The sequence below is a fragment of the Neovison vison genome, chromosome 2 (assembly GCF_020171115.1).
Source record: "Neovison vison isolate M4711 chromosome 2, ASM_NN_V1, whole genome shotgun sequence".
Lineage (NCBI taxonomy): Eukaryota > Metazoa > Chordata > Mammalia > Carnivora > Mustelidae > Neogale > Neogale vison.
This window is the reverse complement of record NC_058092.1, coordinates 42,980,798-42,993,904: the sequence shown is the minus strand read 5'-3', so window position 1 is coordinate 42,993,904 and position 13,107 is coordinate 42,980,798. Positions and strand designations below refer to the sequence as shown.

General features: G+C 51.8%; 1 protein-coding gene across 2 annotated transcripts in view; it reads left to right on the top strand.

Moving 5' to 3' along the window:
• Positions 1-13,107, top strand: part of SLC1A7 (solute carrier family 1 member 7) — a 44,261-nt gene that overhangs the window by 9,481 nt on the left and 21,673 nt on the right. The window lies entirely within an intron of this gene.

Below are 13,107 nucleotides of genomic sequence, written 5' to 3'. Positions count from 1 at the left end.
AACTTGTCAAAAAGTCCTGGAGTCAGGGGCGCCTTGGTGGCTAATTGGTTGAGTGACCAACTCTTTACTCAGCTCTGGTCTTCTTCTCAGAGTTGTGAGTTCAAGCCTCATGATAGGCTCCACACTGGGTGTGGAAACTACTTCAAAAAAAAAAAAAAAAGCCCCAGAATCAGAATCAGAGGCCTGGGTCAGTGACCTGCTTCCTCCAGAGATTATCACGTGATCTTAACTAAGGTACCCTCACTGTGGGCCTTGGTTTACCCAGCTTACCTAGTGACTAAGGGCCTGTCCAGCTCTCCAAATCCTGGCTGTCAGAGGCCCAGTCTTTCTCCACTAGACAAAAGTGCATTCTCTGCACTGGGAACGGAATGTGGTATTAACTTGAGAAAAGCCAGTGTGTGTTCACACATTTCCTTTGTTTATTATACAGTTAGGGCTGGTGCAGAGTGGTTGTGTCACTGAAAAACGGAAGTGCTTTCACAGTTTCCTACGCAGGGAGAATTAAACCTTCTTGGGGGAAAAATTGACACATTTCTAAGTCCCAGCCCCTCCATCCCTGAACATGTCTTCCTCTGGCTTCAGCTGGTCTGCGATCCATCCATCCACCCATCGGGCGCCCACAGCCCCCTGAGCTCTTGCTCCTGGCCAGTTCAGGGCTGGTGATCCGAGTCCTCAGGGGGCAGCCATGCTGGTGTGTGTGTGGTGGGGGTCATTGCTTAGGACAGAGCAAAATCAGCAGAGCTGCTCTGACCATTCAGATGTCAGACTTCACGCTGGGCTGACTAAACCGGAACTGCCAAAGGGGAACAAGTAGGGGTTTGCTTTAAAATTCCACGTGTGTTTGAGTGGTTAAACAAAACAACACAAAAAACCCTCCTGTCTGGGGATCAAGCCTTCTGGCCGGAGAGCTAAAGAGCTTGGCAGAAGGCTGACGTTCTGCAGGACCCAGGGGCTCCGCGCTGTACCCCCAGGAGACAGGGCTTGTTCTGCCTGGTAACTGCTCCAGGGCAGGAGCCTGGGATAGAGCTCCCCGCATCCAGCTTTCTGCTCAGCAGGAAGTCTGCTTCTCCCTCTGTGCTCTCCCCACATCTCTCTCTCAAATAAATAATTGTCCAGGGCAGTGAAAGGATAAGGATTAAGGCACATTTGCTTCCGGTTCCAATAACCCGCAATTCTGGGCCTCGAAGCCTAGCACCCATAATGCGAAATGTTCCCACCCCTTTCCCAGCAGCAATGCCACCCTGTCCCTTCGCCAAGTCCCTGCAACCAGGCAGTTTCCTCCTTAGTCCCTAAGCATGCCATGTGCTTTTCTTCCTTCATGCCTTTGCTCAGATCGTTCCTCCTTCCACGAATGCCCTCTCCTCTTCCTAATTAAAGTGCCCTCGCTGTGTTCAAGATCTAGCTCAAGGTTCTGTCTGAAGTTCTCCCAGATCTTCATTTATTGATAACTATTTACGATGACCTGTCTCCCCCGTGGATGCTGCTCGTACCCCAGAAGTACTCAGTACTGTCTGTGAAATGAATTCACAGTCACCACTGGCATAGCACATGACGGTGTACAGACACCCCCCCCTTTTTTTTTACATAGTAGTGACATAGAAATAAATCAGCATTCCTGTCTGGACTAGCCACTCCTACTGCTGAATCCACTCCAAGCCAGCACCTGGCCTGAGCTCCCTCCTCAGATGGGCACGCCACGGCCCAGCTGAGTGCAAGCCGCCGTTGGCCAGTTGTGGCTTTGTACTTCACAGAGAGGGCGGTGGGCCCTCAGTACTGGTCAGCATGGCTGAAAACCTGCAGGAGACTGCTGGGGAGCAGCTGGGGCTTTGAAGTCACTCACTGGAGGTCTGAACCTGACCAAGTCTCTCAGCATCTGAGCCTTAGTAACCTGCCCTGTATAATAGGGAGAACACCCACCTCCCTTCTGAGAATGAAATAAGATAATGTCCTTGGAGCGCCCAGCAGAGCCCCTGTTACAGGATGTATGTCAGCTGTTTTTTCTGACTCATGAAAGCTTCACCAGGCTTCTCCGAGGCCCAGAGATGTTTCATGAAATCCTCCACCTCGGTTTGAGCTCTCAGCAGGCAACCCCCTTGAGTGACCTCTTCCTTCTTCATGCTTTTATTCAGCACCTGTCCTCATCACTTCCTCTGGGAAGCCTCTCTGGGCTCGGGCGCACTTGGGAACATGGATACACCTGCACACCTGTGTTCGTGGCAGCCTCAGCAGGCACACAGACAAGGCACCATGTGTGTCCACGTGACACTCACGTGTCGCCCACGCCCAGAGTCATTCCAGGTGAGATGGTTGTCACGGTCGCCTCATCCTCCAGGAATTCCTAGTGCCTCTTGCTTTCCTCTGCCTTCACATTCCTGCAACTAGTCAGGGGACAGCCTCTGCCAGTCTCCTGTTTACACACAGATCCCTTGCTTAGAACGGTGCACAAATTTAGTAATTTCACTGACAGTTGGGGGCAAGATCACAGGGAAGGACCATATTGAGAAGTGTAAGCCCTTCAACCATCTCTTGGTTCTCTCTTTGTGTATATTAGTTATCTATTACTTGGGAACAATTACCACAAACTTAGCCATTAATTATCTACCACTTTCCAGGGGTCGGGAGCCCAGGCATAGCTCAGCTGGATCCTCTGCTCAGGGTCTCATGAGGCTTGAATGAGGTCTCAGTTGAAGCATTCGCAGAGCTGTGTTCTCATCTGAAGGCAGAGCCAGGGAAGCATCTATTTCCAAGTTCATCTGGGTCACTGGCAGAAGTCATTTCCTTGTGGCTATTTGTCTGAGGACCCAGCTTCTTAATAGCTGTCAACTGTAGGCCATCCTCAGGTCCTAGAGGCTACCAGCGGTTCCCCGCCTTCTGGCTCTCTTCAAAGGTGATTTCCAACATGGCTGTTGGCTTCATCAAGGCCAAGAGGAGGATCCCTCACTCTCCAGTCTGCTGAGACAGTCTCACATAACATAATCATGCGGGTGATGTCCCATCACCTTTGCCATGTCCTCTTAGTTAGAAGCAAGTCACAGATCCCATCAACCCTTAAGGAGAGAGATGATACAAGGGTGTAGATCACGGCGAGGCAGGGCGGTCAACATAGGGCATATCCACCTCTTTCCTTCTCTCTCCCCACCTTCCTTCTCTCTCCCCCTATTCTAAGACCAGCCAGAAATCCTGTCCTCCTTGGCTTTCAAAAGCCGCCTCGACTCCTGCCCTGTTCCTGGAGTGGGGTGGGGTGGAGGTGCTGCTCATGTCTGGTCCATGTGGCTCATCGAGGAATTTCTCCTAAACAGGGACAACGCTCTTACAATAAAAAGAATTCTGAAGAAAATGAATTCCTCTGTCTCTTACAAGACATCACAGGGCCTGCTCTGTCGTAGGTATCTAATAAATGCGTATTAAATGAGTAAAGAGCAGTGGAGGAGCAGCTGGGGCAGAATTCAGGGGAGTTTCGTGACCAACATTTGAACTGACCCTTGGAGGATGCTCTGGAGTTGCCTTTTAAAGATGTTTTTGTACTTTAAAAAATTCTATAATTATCAACATTTTAGAGAATCGAGAAAAATGATCCTCCTGTCATCCCACAATCCGAATTCTGCCACTGTTATCTTTGCTCTTATCCTTCTTAGTAGTGAATCACCAGGCTCAGGGTGTAGCCCTTGGCTGATTGACTCAGAAGTTCACCCTCATCTGAGCCCCTGAGCTGGTGAGGCCAGTCCTTGGATGCTGGCAAGGGACAATGAAACAGACAAAATGACAGTTTATTCATTCACAGAGATAAACACAATTGCACAGGTGCACACAGTCTCAGGCCGGGGAATTTTTCCCTGCAGGCTTACCAGTTGGGGATCCCACAGGCGCTGCATGGTCTGGTTCAAGTCAGCACAGGACTCCCTGCTCTGGCTCCTAGATGCTGGAAGTACCCTGTCATTGTTCTTAAAGCAGCCTCAGTCATGCCCTGAGCTTGGTTCCTTGGAATTGAGCTCTGATCCCGTTTCCCTCCTGTTGGGTTAGCCCTGGGGGCTTTTAGCACCAGCAGATCTTGGTCATAGATACCCTAGTATACCCTGACGCTAACTTCAAATTGCAGGGACCAGGGAATGGGATCTTAGTCTCTTTTCTCTCAGAAGGCCCCTGAGCCTCTCATGCAAACTGAGGCACTTTTCATAAGTCTGCATGCAGATCTTAAGGTCCCAAGGTCTTAAGGTGTGTCCAACAAACCACAAAAGTCTTTCCCCTGGACTAAATGTGCCTTCTTACCTTGTATTTGCCATTTGAAAATGTTTTCTGTTTTTTTTTTAAAGATTTTATTTATCTTTTATAAAGAGAGTGAGGGCACAAGCAGGGGGAGCAGCGGAGGGAGAGGAAGAGCAGGGAGCCTGATATGGGGCTTGACCCCAGAACCCCGTAAAGATGACCTGAGCTGAAGGCAGACACTTAACTGACTGAGCCACCCAGGCACCCCTGAAAATGTTTTTTTTTTAAAGATTTTATTTATTTGACAGAAAGAGATCACAAGTAGGCAGAGAGGCACGCAGAGAGAGAGAGAGAGAGAGAGAGGAGGAAGCAGGCTCCCCGCGGAGCAGAGAGCCCGATGTGGGGCTCGATCCCAGGACCCCGGGATCATGACCCGAGGCAAAGGCAGAGGCTTTAGCCCACTGAGCCACCCAGGCACCCCTGAAAATGTTTTCTAATATGAAAATGGTTGCAAGGAAACTAGCTGTCTCTACCTACGCACACGGAAGCCTCAGACAGAATTTAGAAAATTCTGCCTCCCAGTATACTGGCACAGGAATAGTGGGATGGTTAGGACCTGCTGCAGAATGGTCATGTCCTTGAATGTCCACCTCCCATGGGTGGTGCTTGGGTGTGTCCTGAGTGCTCTGCCGCTCTCAGCTCTCTTCTTTGTGCCCCAGTGCTGACTCAGCCCACGCTAATCCTCTTCCACTAGAAAAGTCAAGTCTGGAACCTTGGGGGCCTTCCTTTCCCATTTTCTCTCAGTTATAGCACCTGTCACTACTCTAATCACTTTTGCTTTTAATTTATAGTTTATCCCAAACGGCACTGGCAACTTCCTCTTCCTTTGAGTTCTCAGAGGAGATGTTACTGTTACCCACAAAAACAAGTCTGTGTGGTTTTTTTTCTTTCTTTTTCATTCAATGTGATGTTGTAAGAATTGTCCACGTGGCACCCCTGTCTCCATAAACTTGTTTTCATCTTCCACTCGGACGATGCAGAGTTTGCAAATCCCCTCTCCCTTCACTCGACACTTAGGATGCTGCTGGATGTCCTTCTGGGGCATCACTGTGTCCCACAACTCTGGAGTTATGAGCTCTGTTATTTACCACATGCCAGGCCTCAGCCATAAAAGAGACATGATGCCATCAGCCAAGTGACAAAGCCGTTCCGGCAGGTGCTTTCTTTATTTTTATTTTTTTGGTGGCCCGTCAAGGCCCCAAACGGGCTGGCGTCTGCTTCTGAGCTCGGGAAGTCAACTGCGTCTTGTTTTCACACATCCCCAGACAAGCGACACCGGGAAGAAGGGGTGGGTCAGACCAGCATCTGGAGCCAGTGAGGGCCTCCAATTCTCCACTTGTTCTCTGCCAAACCCTCCTCTCTCCTCATTCTTCAATTTCTTAAACCAGGCATCATTCAGGGGAAACTGAATCCATGTGTTTGTGATTCACTGATGCTGAACATGGCACAATGTTTTGTAAGCTTCACATCAAAGAAAAGAAATCCAAGTGTGTATGTGGGTCCGCGCAGGATCGCGTGGTGTGTCTCTTCACGCGTGTGCAGAGTGTGTACTTCTGTGTGTGCTTGTGCCTTCCTGGGTGTGTGCTGTTTTCCTTTCTTTCTTGTAAGAATTTTAAACTGATTTTTCTTAGAATCAGGAAATCATGTTTGGCCAGAGAAACCTAACACTCCCTTCTCCCCCTTCCTGAGGAACTCTAGCTTGGCAGAAAACACCCAAACACCCACGTCCAGACTTATTGGAGAAGGTCCTGGACGGCCCGGCCAATGCAAGTCTGGTTGGGGAGCCAGTGTGCGGGGGGCAATGGCACCGGGCTCCCCAGGTCGCCGTGAGCGGAAGAGAGGCAGGAGGAATAGGCCACCGGCATGTCAGCTCTGCCCCGCAAGTCATAGGGCAGCCTCTTTTAGCAAAGCTCCACTGACCTCTCTGATGGGAGCCCTGGGATCTGTCCTTGGCCCTCTTGCCCAGTCAGCTGATGGCCTTACTCATCAGAATGGGGAACATGGCCCAGCTGTGGGCTGCGGGTGGGGTCAGACCAGCAGCTGGTGACTCTGCAAACCTCTCCGGTTTTATCATCCCTCATGGACTCCCATGCTCCTTCTTTCCCCCATCCAGGTAGAGAACTCCTCATCCTGCAAGGCTCCATTCAGCAGCCACCTCCTCCAGGAAGCCTAGATTCCCAGGCTGGGCTAGGCCCTGCTTCTGGCCTTTCCCCATCACAGCCGGAACCCAAGGTCCTGTGTTGCCCAGTACAGGTCTCTCCACCAACTGGCGGGAGCTCCTTGAGGACCACGAACCCACCCCATTCGTTCTGAGACCCTCAGCACCCAGAGCCAGTGTTCAACAAGGGGCAGGCTGGGGACATAGTAGAGTTTGGGGAGGCAGGGGAGGTTGTGAAAAGCTCCACTGCCCTTGTCTGTCAGGAGCCACTGCCCTGGAAGGTCTCATTTGAGCTGGAGAGAGCCTCACTTGGGCAGCCTAGCCTGAGCCCTCAGTGGAGAGACAGCAGGAACTGTCTGGCGGAGGGAGAGGAGGCAGGAGACCCATTTTCCTTTCAACTCTGGGGACGGGGGACTTCTAACCATGACATGGGGACAGTGGCCATAACCAGACATCCTAAGGATGCTGTTCCTCATGGCAGAGACGATGACCGTCTGCCACTGTAGAGCAGAGGGGCCCTCCGTGGGAACCCTCTGGCTCCCTCACACCTGACGTTCTTTGCCTTGGGGGAAAGAAAGCGGTAGGAGTTCAGGTCTTGCAGAGTTAGGAACTGGATGAGACCCTTATGGCCCTCCTGGTAGAAGGTGACTAGGTGACTAGAAAGGTCGATGGTCAGACCATGAGCTCTGAGGGCTGCAGCTGTGGCTCCTCCAGCTTCAACTTTCGATTCTGTTCAAGCTGGTTATGTGCACGTTAGTTGTGAGCTTGTTATCTGCAAGACCCAATGAGGCATTGTTCTGGTGCCCAGTGGTCTGCTGGAAAGGAGGGACCTTCAGAGGGCAGTTGGGGATGGCAAGGCTGCGGTGTCCTGCTAGACCCATGCCTGGCCCTGTGCCCACCCCCCAATCCAGCCCTCCTCCTTTCCCACCCCGCCTCTCCACTGAGCCCCACAATATCTACAGTGGAACCAAAGAGCTTTGGTCTGTGTAGCTGCAGAGGGCAGGGCTGAGCCCAGAATGGGGAATTCTCTTCCCTGAATGTGAATTGCATTCTGGCACTGGGAAGGACTTTCTAATAAGCATAGCTAGCTCATATGGAGGGGTTGACAGAAAGTAGTGAGTTCTCTGTCCTCTGAAGTGTGCAAACAAAGGAGGTAGAGAAACATGTGCCCTGGGTAGGGGGTAATGGGACCAGATGACCCTGACTTTAGCCAAGTGGGAGTCTGGGCATCCTGCCTCAGGTCTTAGAAAGAGCTGGCGTGAAGGAGGGGGTGTGGCAGAGCCATCTGGGAAGAGTAATGCGGTGCTAACGTGGCACTTGCTGTCAGCTGCTGGGCCTGTCATCTGCTCCAGGGAGATGCAAACCATGATGCTTGGAAGGGCTAAAGGGATTCTCGTGGACCCCCAGATGCCTCCTTCCAGCCGCCTTTCTGGTGGACTCTCTGAGGCTGCATCCCAGGGCCGGCCTGAGGAAGCCTCCCTGACTGGGTCAGCTGAGGCCAGAACCCGGGGCCTTGGCCATGGGGCTCTGGGCTCCTTCCTGTCCCAGACATCCTAGTGCTGGGATGTTGTGACTCTGGGTGTCGTCATGCTAGTAAACCAGGCTTTGAATCTACCTATCGGGTGGCCATCGCAAGTTGCCTGCACACCTACAGTCACTGGGAATTCACTACTTCTCAAGGTGGTCCCTTCCAGGGCAGAAAGTTATTCTTGGTGCTGAGCTGAGAACTTCTCTGTCACTTGCCACAACCACCTCCCCCCGCCAAATCCCAGCATTCCACAGGTTTGCTCTGCTCCCTGCTCCACAGATCCCACCCCCCCCAACTGGTTCCCCAGGCCCACAACTCTGTCACCACCACCTACCTCAGCAGCAAGGCACACACCTCTGTCCCCTGTCCTTTTCCCGGTGGGTCTCAATGTCAGTGCACATCCATAGCCTCGTCCATAAGCTCCCAGGCTTCTGGCCCCACAGGCAGAGGGCCCACTGGCCCTTCCGCAGCCCCATTCCCTACATGACTCAGTTGGCTGGCAGCAAACCAAATCTGAAGTCCCTTCCCATGTGCTGCTGCTGTGGCTCAGCCCCCACCCTCACCCCAAATTCTGTGATCTCCCCAGTTGTGGAAGCCAGGTCTGGCCCAACATATGTCCGTGCTCAGTTTTATCAGGTCAGAACTGGCCCGAGGGCCCAGCCTGCTGAGGTCTGCGTCATCCCAACTTCCTCGTCCCATACGTTAGCCATTCCCCCCAGCTTCCTGTCCTCCCCAAATCTGATCCACATGCTCTCAGTGGCCTTGGCCAAGCCATTGATAAAAATGACCAGGAAGGGGAGGCTGAAAGAAGAGCGCTGGATCACACCTCCAGGGACCCTCTCAGATTGTCTTCCCCTGGGAGAGGACACTGCCTGAGACAGTCCCTCCCAGAAGTTCCCAGCTATTCCCAAAAGATCCAGTGCCAATGTCACAAAGACACACAGTGTCGGGGGAGTCCCCTAAACCTGGCAAAGGGCCAAAGCTGGTCTAGGGGACTTGCTCTCAGGGAACCCACATTGGGTGCCTATGGTCATCAGAGCTAAGTTGACCTTTTAGCAATCTCGTCTAGAATGGCATCCTGGTTTAACATCACACACTCAACAAACCTGCACCCAGACCAGGCCAGGCCCTGGGCTCTGAGGACCTGCACTGACCCGATCCAGCCCTTCCCTGGAGGAGCTCACAGTCCACCAGGACAGGCAGTCTCAGAAGGGATGACATGCTAGAGTGAACGCTAATAACTGGAATGTACTGAATATTTATGATGAACCAGCCACCACGCTAAACCTAGATTACCCCTCACCATGAGCCGTCATTATCTCCGTTTGATCCTTCTGTGGAAACTGAGGCACACAGAGGTTGGGAACTTGATGAGGGCTCCCAGCCATTGAAGGATATGAGTGGGAGCAGGCAGGAGCTTCCTCACCCAGCCAGGCGGGCTAAAAGGGGCCTTCCGAGGGAGGTGGTGCCAGAGTGAAGACTGGACAGGTGAGCAGCAGTAGGCGGGGACAGGAAAGGGAAGCAGGAGGGGCAGGGGCAAGGGGACTGGGTTCCTCTGGAATTCCCTGCTTCCCCAACACTCAAGCCCTGCCAGCTTACTGGCTGGGCTCTGGAGATCCAGAGGTGGGCATACCAGTAGAGTAGGCCCTAACTAACTGGGAAGCACAGGGTTCCCTCGGGTGGAGCATGAGGCGGCACCTCAAGGAAGTCTTCCCAGTAGAAAGGACATCTAGGCTGGCTGTAGAAAGCACAGGTGGAAATGGGTGGGGTTCGGGAAATGTGTGTGGGTGGAAAGATAGAGAGTTCCAGGCTGAAGGAATGACCGTGGAAAGGTGGTTCAGGGAGCAGCAGGGAGACCAGGGTGGCTGGAGTACGGGCGAGGAGCTAAGACTGAGTCAGGCCACACTGGACCCAAGGCCATGAAGGAGAGTGCAAAGTTCTGAGGACAGTGGAGAGCCACCAAGGACTTCAAATGGGGTGGGGAGTGGCCAACAGTCCAGGTGTTCTGTCCACTGTCCCCAGCGCAGAGCACAGCAGCAGTGGTGGCTCCCGGGGTCAGGTGGGCATGATCCCCACCTCAGCAGCTGGTGCTAGAACCACGTGATGGCCAGTAAATAGCCTCTTTTGCCCTCCATGAGAAGCCCAGCAGCTGCTGCCTCCCTTCCCCCAACCCCTGCAAGTGGAGCAGTTCCCAGATTGAAACAGGCTGGGCTCCCCAGTCTCTGCAATCTCTTCATCCACAATCCCTTGGTTCTGGGTGGCAGCCATATGGCTCCGGGGGGAGTCCCAGACCTCTCAGATCCCTAAGGCTCTTCCCCAGGGCCCTGAAGGACCATGGGGGTTCCAAGGAGCGCCTAACCAGACTGGGAGTAGGTGAGGCAAGGTTACCTTTTCTCCCCTCACTGTAAATTATGTGCCAGAAGGGTGATCCTCAAAGACTCTCCCCCTCAGTCTAGAAGACTTGATCGAGCATCTGAGCAGGTGACTGGTCATCCAGGCTCCACCTGGATACCTCCAAAGACAGGAGCGCTCACCACCACAAATCCATCACGGGACAAGTCATCAACTCTGAGAGTTGAACTGTAGAGGCATGACATGAGCTCCCTTACATTCCAATCATGGTCAACCCAAACTGGAAGACACTTTTCTTCCACAGGAGTTAAACCAGCTTGGTACAGTGAAGAGGCACTAGGAGCAAGGGAAGCCCCGCAGGGTTCTGAATCAGAAACCCATGTTCCAGCCTTGACTCCACAGCTTCCCAGCAGGGTGGCTTGGCCAATTATCTCCCCCTCCCTGAGCTCTATTTTCCTTCTCTGTAACTCCAACTGCATAGTCCAATACGATAGTCACTAGTCATAAATGGGCTACTGAACCCTTGAAATGTGCAACTGAAGAGTTTAACTTTTTTAAGAAATTAATTTAAAATTTTAACACCTGAAGCAGTGTAAACATTTTTACATTGATTATATACTGAAATGATAGTACTTTGGATAGACTGGGTTAAATAAAGTATTATTAAAATGAATTTCACAAAAAAAATGAACTTTACTTTTTTTTTACTTAAAATGTGACTACTAGAAAATTTAAAATTTTACAATTGTAACCTACCTTGTAATTTCATAGGGCAGCACCGACTTAGAATGTTTTTTAAGGATTGAATGAGGTGGATGTTCAGGTTTTAGGGACATTTAAGGTCCAGATAAATTTATGGTTTCTGTGGCTACCTGGTACTCCAGGGATTGTGTTTTCCATCACACCAGTAAGACAAGCTCATTCTAGAGATAATAGAGAACACAGATAAACAATACAACAGAATGAAAATCAACCAAAATTCCACCTCCCAAAGAAAGCTACTGTAAAATCTCTCTTGCTAGTAGGTTTTTTTCTGTGCATATCCATGCAAGTCCTCACAACCCTACCACAGCTTATAGGTCACTTTAACAACTTGGCCAGAAAGCCTGAGACCTCAGAGGAGCCCACTCTGGTCAGAGGCAGGACCTTGAACTTGCTTTCTTGTTAACATGATTCCCTGGAGTGGCCCACGTGCATGCGGGGACCAGGCTTTCCTCCTCCTGAGCTCCCGGTCTCCTTCGCCTCTGCTAACTCCCATGGTCACCAACCTGGAGGCTCCGTCAGCTTTCACCAGCAGCTCCCTCCCTGCGAGCTCCTGCCTCCCCTCTCCAGTCAGCAGGAAAACCCTTCCAGTTTGGAGGTTCCAGAGGGGAACTCTCGGAGGCCAGGGGATGGAATTCTTCCCATGTTATCCATCAGCCCTCTCCTTTCCAGAGCCCCTGGGTTGGGGCCTCTCTTGCTGTATGTAGGATCTACACTCCCTCCCTTCCCGCATCCTGGTGGGTCCCTGAGTTGGAACCACCTTTGTGTCAGACCTCGTCTTCTTCAGGGTGGCCTTCTGAGGAGCCCTTTGCCCCTTTCTGCGATCTGATGGTCATGGATACATCTCTCATGCACAATCTCCCAAGCATGTCTGTGCAGGGCATCTGGACCCCAATCCTGGAGAGGGGCCTCTGTCAGAGGAGGCTCTGGGCCTCCCCACAGGGCTACAGACTAGCTCACACCTTACTTTTTCCATATAACCTTCAATAAGATCTTTCCAATGACACCGTCACTCCTAATGGCTGCTTAGAATGCCACTGCGTGGGTATGCTGTAACTTTTTTTTTTTTTTAAGATTTTATTTATTTATTTGACAGGCAGAGATCACAAGTAGGTGGAGAGGCAGGCAGAGAGAGAGGAGGAAGCAGGGAGAGAGGAAGCAGGCTCCCTGCTGAGCAGAGAGCCCGATGCAGGGCTCAATCCCAGGACCCCAAGACCATGACCTGAGCCGAAGGCAGAAGTCCAACCCATTGAGCCACCTAGGGCCCGTGTCCCGATCTAATTCTGCATTGGCCTTCTTAGGTCGGTCCCAGGTGTTTGCTCTCACAAATAACCACTTTAGGGTCTCTCCCAGTACACTTAGATGTTCTCAGATTTAAGTTCTCCCTTTTCAGACAGTCATCAAATTCTCCTGGAGGAATCATACTGGACCCCACCTTTCCCTCTGTCCCCCTTGGCATGGCACTCAAGGCCATACCCCCCTCCTAAGCACGGTCTATATCCAGCATAACACTGTTTCTGATTTGACCTGAGCTCTGACCACACTGTGCCCACACTTGCCAGCCTCCCTGTTGGCTGCTGCTGTCTCACTGCCTGGGAAATCTGCCCCATCTCCAAATCCTCCTCATCCTCCCAAGAACCACTAAAATCCCCCTCCTCCAGGACATCCTTCCTGACTCTCCTAGCTAGAAGTGATCCCTTCCTCCTCTAATAAAAGATAGCACATCCTTGTCCTCTCGCCTATGGTACCAATGCAGCCACCCTGGCTCCTGTTTTCTTGGGTCCACTTGTACTAAAGTGTCTCAGTCTGTCTCCGTCCTGCCCTCCTGCCACACCAGGAGCAGCTTGAGGCTGGGGAGTGATTCTGATTTCCTTCTATGGACTCAGGGCATGGCATGGAGTGAGCATGCATTAAAGACATGAATAAATACATCAAGGAAAGAGGACTGGAGTTAGGGGCCTGCGTTCTGATTCAGCTGGCCGCTAGTGTTCCACGTGACCTCAGGCAGGTCATCCTCTCAGGAACCCCACTTCCCTGTGAGCAG